Here is a 10,151-nt window from a genome sequence, read left to right as displayed (position 1 = left end):
TATTCCCTTCTTCTGCAAAATGAAAACAACTGGCGTAGATAACGCTCAAGAATAAATCTGAAATTATAACAGAAAACCTGGTAAGAGTGTAATCCTCTCTATAGGACTAGATACTAAGTCTAGACAGATCTCTCAACACCTACCTAAGACTACTAGTCTCTAGTGAATGAAAATAATGCCCCAAACGCCTATGCAGCTACAGGAACAATCTCTTTATAGCCAGGTAGTGTTTCTTGTCATCAGAAACATCATGGGGTAATAAAAAAAACGAAAGTAAGGAAGATCGAATCTCCATGGACAAGCTGTTACTCCAACAGACAAAATACAAATGAGGAACACTGGCACAGAGAGAATACACCCATAGGGACTGTCTCCATGCAAAAAAAGGGAGAGCGGAGACCTTGAATATTCAAGACACAAGGGAATGCACCTACCGAGGATTCACTTTGCCCCAGGACTGCGGGGAACCGACTCACTGCCAAACGGAACCTCGGAGAATGCAGGAGTGAAATGAGGACGCCAACAAAACAGCGCAGCCGCGAACAGGAACAGGCTGAGAGGGAGGTGAACGTCAAGATCCGTGAAATCGAGCAGGAACTTGAACAAGGAAACACAGGAGTCAAAAGCTATACGGCCCGCAGCGGTGTCACGAACAGAGAGCCCGATGGCTAACCGGGCGTTCTCCAAGTGACCTGGAAGTGAGGTGAAGACCTACACGCTGGAACGCGAAGCGGTCTAGTGCAGAGTCAGAGGGTTTTTATATTCCTCCATCTTTGTTTGTACTCGCGAACTCCGACAATCCTGACACTAAGATCACAGCAATGAGACATGGAGTGAGCATCTCTAGAAACATGTCTTTCTTTAAAGCTTACTGGAATCCTGGAGGTGGCCGAATGGAGGATGGTATGAATCCAGATAATGGAACTCTGGTTTCTGACGAGGAGTCTACGGATGGTGTGGACTTGGGTAGTGGTGGATCTTCTCTTGATCAGGAGCTGGACGGGGTGAACTTCTTTGAGGAGGTCTTGTGGTGTCAGAACAGTGTGGTGTCTCTTCCTCTGCAAGGATGCCCCGTGTGGCACCTGAGTGTGATTTGCTGCCCTGGCCAGATTAATCCCAGGGGCCTGAGTCTGGTCCACAGCGAGGGGGTGTCGAGAGGTATCAGCTTTGGCCGTGCCCTGCAGGGTCTTTGAGATTGAAGAACTATGTAACATATTGATTTGGCTTAATGGCCCGGACATTGTGTTCTATTTGACTTGTGTGTGTTTTACACATTATGGTGGGGTTTTGGTTTTGTTTTGTTTGTTTTATTTATGGATGTCTTTTTGTGTTGTTTTATTTGTAGGTTGAAGAGGAGTGTGATGTGGTCACTGGTGGCGAGGGCCATGGCCGTAGCCCTGAGGGGTGGTAGTGGACCTCCCCCGTGTTTTATACACAGGATGGTCACTCACGTGATGATTGGGGGGGTGGAGCTGTCAGTAGAATAAAAGATACCTGGTGTAACCAGGAACTTGAACAGAGTACTTCCTGTGTCCTGGTGATTACTTACTTGGCGGTTTACTTTTTTTTCGTAAACATAACAGTCTTGAGGTGCTTGTATATCCAATTGTTATTGGCCTTGTACTAAACTAACTGAACACGCCCCCATCACACTAATCTACCCGTGCCTACCAAAAATTAATGCGTCTTTATGTAATGTAACTGGTGCTCATGTAAAGTGTATCAACACCTTTGGGTCGAGTTCACGCTATATAAAACTGCAACAACAAAAAAAAGATACACCATGACAGTTCATAGCATTAGGTAAGAAATTAATATTAAACTCGGCTGTGCCAAGATGTGTTTGACAAAGCCTCCAGCCAATAGCTAAAAATGTCTGGTCAAAGAAAGTCAGTGGTTGAAATTGGCAGGTCCAAAACCCAGTTCTTCTATATTGTTAGCAATAGGTCAAGTGACTGCAAGGTGTCAAAATCCAGACCTAAAAAAAACCTGTCATTCATTGTTTTCATCAATTTAAATCTACTAGACACCAAAGTGACAGAAACACATACTCTATCGCACGTCTTAAACAACAGATCTTACATTTAGAGGCACAAAAAATAATAAAACTAACAACATGCGTAACTTTGCAGCACATTGCAAGCACACTGCAGTGAATTACAGAGCTCCCATTCCAGCAGCATGGCGTCCAAAGTCCACTAACATTCACTCCGTTCCTATCAACGTCGGCACTCTAGTTCTGTTTTATTAATCTGCGGCCCGGGCACGCCTACGATAAACTACAACTCCCAGTAGGCTTTTGGACTTTATCTCTACGGATTGGCTGAGTGCAGACCGTAGGTACGGCAAGCAGAAGAGTGAGGTGGGAGGGGCGGTAGCAGCGCGCGCTCTGCCGCCGCCATACTGGAGAACTGGTCTGGGAGTGTGTGCGAGGCTCTTTGGTGAGTGTCTGCACCCGGGGGAGAGGCTTGCACGGCCGTCTAGCGCCTTTCGGGGGGCGCATTGGGACAGAAGGGGAGAGCACAGGGCGTATGGCATGAAGAGAGTTGCATGTGGACCAACAGGGCCTCAGGGCGAGCTTAGTGCTTTTCAGAGACAGCCACATGCCTGGCCCTTCAATCTCATCCATGTTCCCGGGCACATCCAGGCGTGGAAGGGAGGGTGGTGACCGAGGCACTGGATATTACAAAGGGTTCAGGGGTGCATAGGACCAGCGGGAGTCGCTATATGTAGAAGTGCAAAGAAGCAAAGCTGGGGAGTGATTGTTGGGTGGAGTTTATGAGGAAGAGTTTCGAAAATAAAGAACTTTCGGGTGTGGAGAGTATGGTGGAATGAAAATTTGAGAATCCGTAAGGGCGGGGGCAATGGGTGGAGCCTGAATTACGTGTCGGTGGTAATGGAACTGTTTTGGGGTTTCGAATCTTGAATTACTAGGAGACAGGGATCCCTTTTCATTAGTGTTGCGTTCCCTCAGTGTTAATGCAGAAGTTTCTCGGTTTCAGCCCCTCACTTGGCTGCTTTCTACTGTCCTGCTCAAGAGCAGACCCTACCTTGAACTTGGCCGTTCCCTGCTGCAATACGTTACTCAGCTTGTAGTATTTTTGTTGCCAAGCAGCGTTGTTTTCTCATTTCCCTCCTTGTCGCTGTCATTTACCTTGCACGGTAAATAGACATGTTAAGTTCTTTCTCCTGTCCGCAAATAAACTTGGTATTTTTCTTTAACAATCTGTACATAGATAATTGTTCAACCATTGCTGTACCTATGTATAGATTGTTAAATAAAAATACCCACTTTATTTGGGGGCAGGAGAAAGTACTTGAATTTTCTCATGAAAGCTCCCTTATTGACTCATTTTGTTCCTGGAAAGAAACTGCATCACTGTTGATGCCAGTGGTGTGGTGTTGGGTACAGTTTTGACACAGCGAAGGGATAGCAGTGATCATACCATTGTTTTTGCTTCCTGTACTTTGAATGTACATGAGCACCAATATTAGGTCATTGAGGATATGCTTGCTTGTACTTGGACTGTTGAGATGTTTAAGTGCCATGTTGGGGTACAAAATTAGTTCTACGTTAGGATCCAAACTCCTGGTTTCCATTTTGAGTGGCAATAATGTTTATTCTACTAAAGCAATCACCTGATTGGTGCTCCTTAGCTTCAAGCTTTTGGAGCACCTCGTTGAAATTGAACATATCGCGGGGGGGGGGGGGAGAAATAAAAAAGGCAGATTGTCTCTCTCGGTTACCTGTATTGGATGATTACCCCGATATGGAGAGCGAAGTAGGTAATGAATGTTTGGGTGCTAGTGTGTGTTTGTCTGAGAGCAATCAAGTTAGTGAGGCAGACTGGAGATATGAAGTTGCCAAGGATACTGAGCTGGCTAAAGTTATGGAATTTGTTGTTAAAGGTTAGCCTCGTGAGAATTCTCTAATGACCATTGTCGAACCTTACAGCAAAATTCAAATTAACTTTCTATACAGGATGGTTTCATTTTGGGGGTGACAAAATGGTTCGTCTGGGTGCATTTAGAAAAAGGTTGCCTAAAATGAGCTACAAAGGTAATCTAGGTATGATTTCTAAAGAAAAAAAGCTTGACAGAAAAGTATTGGTGGCAGGCATAGGCAGATGTGGAAATTTGAATTGAAAGGTGTGTTGTCTGTTGCACTGACTAGGGCTTGTTGTGCAGGAAACTAACTCTGGGACAAGCGGAGTGTCCTGAAGGGGTTTGGAAACCATTAAGAGTAGACTTTCCACGTCCTTTTCACATTTTACCACTTCAGCAGAAATATTTGATTGTGTTAGCAGGTTGTTTCCAAGTGGTTTGAGGTAAGGTTTGTGAGAGAACCCAACAGTAAAGCTGTAATACAATTCTTACAGGTGTTTTTAAAAAAAAAAATTTTTAGAGAAGGGTTTCTTTCTGAACTTTTGTCGGATAATTGGCTACACTTCCTTTGTACTGAAATGAGAATTTCTTGACGATGACGGCATTAAACATAAGTGGTGTAGTTATATCATCCTTAGAATAATGGTTGTGTTAAAAAGATAAATCAGGTTGGTGACTGAGTCAATCAGAGGTAGTGTCACATCTGGTCTTTTTCTGTAGGATTTGTTGCAAGCTACATTGTGGGTAAAGCGCAATACTCCCCAGTAGTGTCTTTGGGGTCACTGTATTTAAGACTTTAAAGGGTCGCAAGGCCTGTGATAAGTTGTTTCCCAGATGTTTATTTAAATTCTATGGGTTGAACGTTGTGTTGGATCGTGAACATGGGAGGATACTCACTGAAGTTCCTTATTACATTTTGAGGAGTCAGGTGAGGAGTACGCAGAAATGACAAGATTCATGGTTCTAAGAGCAAAAACTGGGTGGTGAGTGAATCTGTTCATATGAAGTTTCCCAGCAACATGGTAAAGAAGGAAAATCTGAAGTATGGATCTGTGCAAGTGATTGATGAGTAGCGCCAATGGGTGTGCTGTCAAATGAACTTATTGTCAATGGTGGAATTGTGAACTTGTAGCTAATTTGGGAAAAATGCAGAGGAATGCATGAGTCGAAGAGGGCTCCGGAGACGGTGTACCATTTTCAAGTGTGACGAGGGAGAATAGCGCAGAAAAGTGTGGTGAGAGTATGAGCAGACATTTGAGGCGTGAGAGGTGATTATTTGTCAAATTTAGAGATCGTTGTGTACAGGAAGTTATTTATACTGTTTTTTTCTTTGTTATCTTTAGGCTTGGTTTAAAGTTCTTATTTTGGTTCTAATTGAATTTCGTGTTCCTTTCAGGTTGTTTTTTTTTTTAGTTTTTTTTTTTTTTTAGTTTTGAGTTATTTTTATAGAAAAAGGGAGGTGTGTTAAATCTCGTGCTGCTGGTGGCATTGGAATTCTTGATGTGTGTAAAATCAAGAGTTCTAAGCTGCGTGTGGAGATAGTTGGTCCGGACACATCTGGGCAAGCTGCTTGGTTGCTGTTGCCCCCGTATGGAAGTTTCTTCATCTAGAAAAAACAATCTTACTTGTTTAGCAGAACTAACTCAATATGGATGTTAAATTTTTCCTTTCTCCCCCTTCTGCATTTGTAGCGCCCGGATGTGTACCATGCAAGTACCCTTCCTACCTTTTCACCTCCTTGTGGTGCCCTTTTGTCACGCTGACAGACATCTCCTTTTCAGGTACAGCCCACCTCATATTGTCTAGTACAACCTTGCAGTTGTGCCAGTGCTCACACTTAGGCTATCCTTTTCCTCCTTTAATTATAGATGTCTCTACATCATTCGGTCCTGAAGAGACCCCTTACTGCTCTAGGGGGCGAAACGCAGTCAATAATTATAAGCGAACCAATCAACAGCCCCTATTATTGTATAAGGAGGCTGCGTCTATTGTTTATCATTTTTGATGGTCGACTTTACTTCTACTTGGAAAACGTGTTTGTCACAAAATGTCACTATTTCTCTAGGTTCCATTTTCACTATATACATATTTTTTGTAGAATTTCATTGATATATGTATAACTACTGCTATTACCTATCATTGAGTAGTATATGGTTTCTTCTCCTTTGGATATCGACTTAACCCTTTTCTATTGCAATTGTGCTTATAATTACCAGTATTAGCTGTACTAGTCGACAGGAACCGCAGTTTCTGTTTATTCTCATCTAGAAAAAGGCATTTACTGTTTTTCAACCTAATTGTACTTTGCCTCTTTTTTTCTGATGTCAGAGTACCCCATGCACTTGTTGTCCTGATGCTAGGTTTTCCCACCTGAGGGTCACTGCCCCTTGCTTGAGTTGCCCCACCTTGAGGGTGACCTCCTGCTTCAGTCACCCTGAGGGTTGCTCTTTTCCCTTCTCTCTTTAGCAAAACTCTCGCTGCTTGTCTGCACAAGGGTGTCCTCTCACCGCTATTCAAATCAGCCAGAGGGTAGTCCTGCTCAACTTGGTGCAAGGGTGCCCCACTCTGTTATGAGTGGGGCTGAGATAGCCTCCTCTGCTTGTTGCCACGAGGGCCCCTACCCCTCCTACTCTAGTTGCCCCAAGCTGGCAGGGAACGAGTGTGCTCGTCATTCAGAAAGTGAATGAGCAACACAGATGTCCTTAAATCTTTTTATCTTGTCACATTTGCTGTGCATTCAAAGACCAAGATTAAATGTCTTCTCTCCTAATATAAATTGGTGCTAATTTTATTCTGGGGTTTTGGGTTTACTTTTTTTTTCTTTGACCGCAATATTAGATGATTTTATAAAGTGAACTGTTTAACGATGGTGCTGAGCAGTGCTATATGTGGACTAGATTCTTATTATACATGGGACCACATTTTAGTCTCTTAAATCCAGCACAATCATTTTTGTACAGCAGGCATGCAGAACTCACTTATTTGGAGGTACTTTTATGTGTGATAATGAAGAAAGTCAACTTGGTGACATACAATATAAACCTAGAATCACACTTTTTGAGTCTGCTTTATAGCTTATTTAGTATAAACAGTGGTTCCGTCGGGTATTCAACCTGATTACTTCAATATATGAATTACATCTTTTCACAGTTCAATTAGTCATACGGTTACTTAAGACAGTGCTCCAAAAAGGATCTTGCTCACAATGCAAATCCAAAAGCGTTCAGGGTAACCATCCGTTTTTAATCTATGAATTATTTTTCATTCATAAATAAGTACCCTGTTTGTACAAAAGAATTATCCAATCAAAGCTTATTCACAATTTACAAATACTCTTCCAAAAAAGGGCACATTATACAATTAAGTGAATATAATGTGACATGTAGTGAAATAGTGACATTCAAACGTGATTATATACAAGTGAGTGAAGGGAGGGGGGGGGGAGAAGTCTTTTTTTGGCCAGTTCCAGTATTTAGTTATAATTATCCCAGTAATCCACTTAGGTTGTGTGGGGTTTCGGGTGGGGTGCCGAACAAATCCACTGAACTGACAATGGGGTTTTAGGTAACGCAGGTTTTATTGTTTTGTACAGCCGTCTTTTCTGGACCGGCACTCGATAGTAAGGGAGGGGGTTTTCAGCGTCCTCCGTTGCTTCTCTTAAGGCTCCCCGCCGTCTCAGCTCCCGGTGTCGTCTGGGAGGTGTAGTCCGAGCTTCCGCCGTTGTCAAACGTGGACCAGTATATCTCGGCAGGAAAGAAAGAGAAACCGCTGTTAGTCTGACGACCTGGGTTCTCTATATCAGGAAAGGGAGTGAGGAGTCACACGTGCCCACTAACTACCCCGCTACTTGTGAGGTGAGGGGGGGGGTTCGTGCACAGGGTGTGTCTCGAAGCTAATCAGGGCGGGGGTGTGTCCCGCTTATGTCCCGCCCAACCCAGGAAACGAGACCGTACCTGTCCTAGCCACACTTCCTGGGAAGTGTGGCTGGGCGATGCGCCTTCCCGGTGGCCTCCTAGCGTGTCGCTGCAGCCTCTCTCCTCTCTCGGTTTTCCTCCTGTGTTCTCGAGCCCTTGGTCCTCACGACTGTTTTCTTCGTCCTCCGCTCGTCCTCAGTCTCCTCGTCCTTCCTCCACTCCGCTCCGTCCTCGCTGTCCTTGTCCTTCCTCCACTCCGTCCTCGCTCTCCTCGTCCTTCCTCCACTCCGCTCCGTCCTCGCTCTCCTCCAGTCGCCAATCGTCTCCTCCTCCTCCGGGTGTAACACACACCTGTGAGACTACAGGGCCGGGTTTTACCTGTGAATGGTGGGCGGGTCCCAGGTCTGGCTCCGTCCAATTAAAGAAACATCGGTCCTCTGTACACTGTAAGGGCTTGTAGACGTCGACATCAGCGGTTTTCCAGGTGTCAGTGTGCTGTTTAGAAAGAGGGTAATTCCAACAACAAGGGACCCCAAAATTAGTCAGCAGGGACCTCGGGGAGCATACTTTTTATCAAACAACATTGGTCCCCAACATTGAGAAATTTCAGCAAAAAATAAAATATAGACGGAGTCAATCTATATTTTTAGAAAGGCATGTCCAGCCGGACAGTGGTCTTTCAGAGTTTTTACTCAGAATTCATGTATTCAAATCACATAACAATACCTTCCAACAATCAACCAGTGTGGACCACAAGCCTGTGTCCAGTACCAACAGAGCAGGTACAAAGGGTTGATATAGACAGCAAAGAAGGGCTTTGTAAGACGAAATCAGGTTACTCTATTAACAATACAAATGTACAGAGTATTTCAACCATGCACTTGGCATCCAATAGTAATCAAAATTCGGTTTCAGTGCATACAAAGTCGACGGCGTTTCGGACCCCTAGTAAATCTCAGGGTCCATCATCAGGACAGATACAATGAAAAGCCTTAAAGCAATTAAGCCTCTAAATGCCGGAGCGCCTCATGGTGTAGAGGCTTGTCCCTCGGTAACGGAATAAATAAACGTTCACCCCCAATCGGGTGGCGGGAGCCGCGGAATAAAATGGAATCCGTCGGCAGCCAGGAACCGGGTTAGTCGGTTGAAGGTTCAATTTGGAAATTGAACCTTCAACCGTTGGCTGAAATCAAATTGGATATCCTGTACTGGTCCAGTGGTTTCAATATCGTCGACGTTTCGACCCTATGGACGCCTTAGTTGAGGGTCTAGGGTGGGTCTTCTTTAGGACATGGGGCAGTGGCAAAGCGCCAAAGGTTCTTCGTGAATTTAGACCCTGGGTTATCGCTGTGGAAGTTATTTCAGGCGTAGTGGACTGTTCAAATCCAGTCGTTGATACTAGTGGTTCCCGCAATATTTCTGAAGGGGACCTCCGAGAGCTGGAAAATACGTAAATCGCTCCTTAAGACTCAGGTCGCCGTATTAATCGGACGATCTATTACATTGAATGCAGTCTATAGATCTAGAAGCGAGATCCGTGTCCATCCGCTCACTCACACACGGTCGGATCAGCAATCCAGTAAAGATGCTTTATAGCTTAAGCATATTACAGTTGGGTGGTGTAGCTTATTCAGTTCACTAGACCTGCAGGACTGGTAAAGGTTTTTATTATTTTTTGGGAGGCCTGGTATGGTGCGGCAACTCTCTCAAAAACAAAGTTTTACAAAAACCATGACTAAACAAAATAGGCATTCACAAAGACAGATACTGGCAACCCAACACCAGACCTATTAGCTTAGCTAACTTTATTTTTTAAGATTTGATTGAGTTGGGCTTGAAATTTTTCTTGTTACTATTTTTTTTCCCGGCTATCTAGACTTTGCACAGATTTCTTGCTTTGAGAAGTAGCCATGTACAGGTGGATTATTGAAGCCTGGGATTGATAAGGTGCTCTAGTTCTTGTACTTTGTCTTAGAGCATATCTGCATTTGTCATTGCACCACCAGGTAGTTTCCCAGCTACCCCTAAACTCAGCAAATGTACCCCTATTTGTCATGATCTGGGTTCATGAATGCTGCTTCATCTTGGCTGACTAATCCTTGCACTGTCTGTGCTAATAAGTGTGCTCCCCTGAAAGTCCTTAAAATGAAGAATTGGAGGGGAACTCTGCCTCCCTTTGTCTGTCTGTTTTCCATTGATTTATTTACTGCTTATCAACACTTTATCTCCCTCCTATCCTTTGCATACGGGGCCACCTCATACCAAATGATTGTCCTTAACAAGCAACATACTAGGGAATGTTCTTTTCCTCACCCTCTAGTTGTTGCTGCTGGTGTTACCCTACCAGTGTTT

General features: G+C 44.1%; 1 protein-coding gene across 4 annotated transcripts in view; it reads left to right on the top strand.

The window, feature by feature from the left end:
* Nucleotides 1-2,328: 2,328 nt before the first annotated feature.
* Nucleotides 2,329-10,151, top strand: part of NUTF2 (nuclear transport factor 2) — a 185,729-nt gene continuing 177,906 nt past the window's right edge. For 2 of the 4 annotated variants that reach the window (XM_086945255.1, XM_086945257.1), the window contains exon 1: nucleotides 2,329-2,441. The gene's annotated coding sequence lies outside the window, so the exon portion shown is untranslated. Of the gene's footprint in view, nucleotides 2,442-5,576; nucleotides 5,667-10,151 lie in introns of those variants that run through there. The other 2 variants (XM_086945256.1, XM_086945258.1) reach the window with 1 other exon arrangement.

Source organism: Lissotriton vulgaris, chromosome 12 (assembly GCF_964263255.1).
Source record: "Lissotriton vulgaris chromosome 12, aLisVul1.2, whole genome shotgun sequence".
In the NCBI taxonomy this organism is placed as follows: domain Eukaryota; kingdom Metazoa; phylum Chordata; class Amphibia; order Caudata; family Salamandridae; genus Lissotriton; species Lissotriton vulgaris.
The sequence above is the reverse complement of the archived record's forward strand: the minus strand, read 5'-3'. Positions and strand labels throughout refer to the sequence as shown.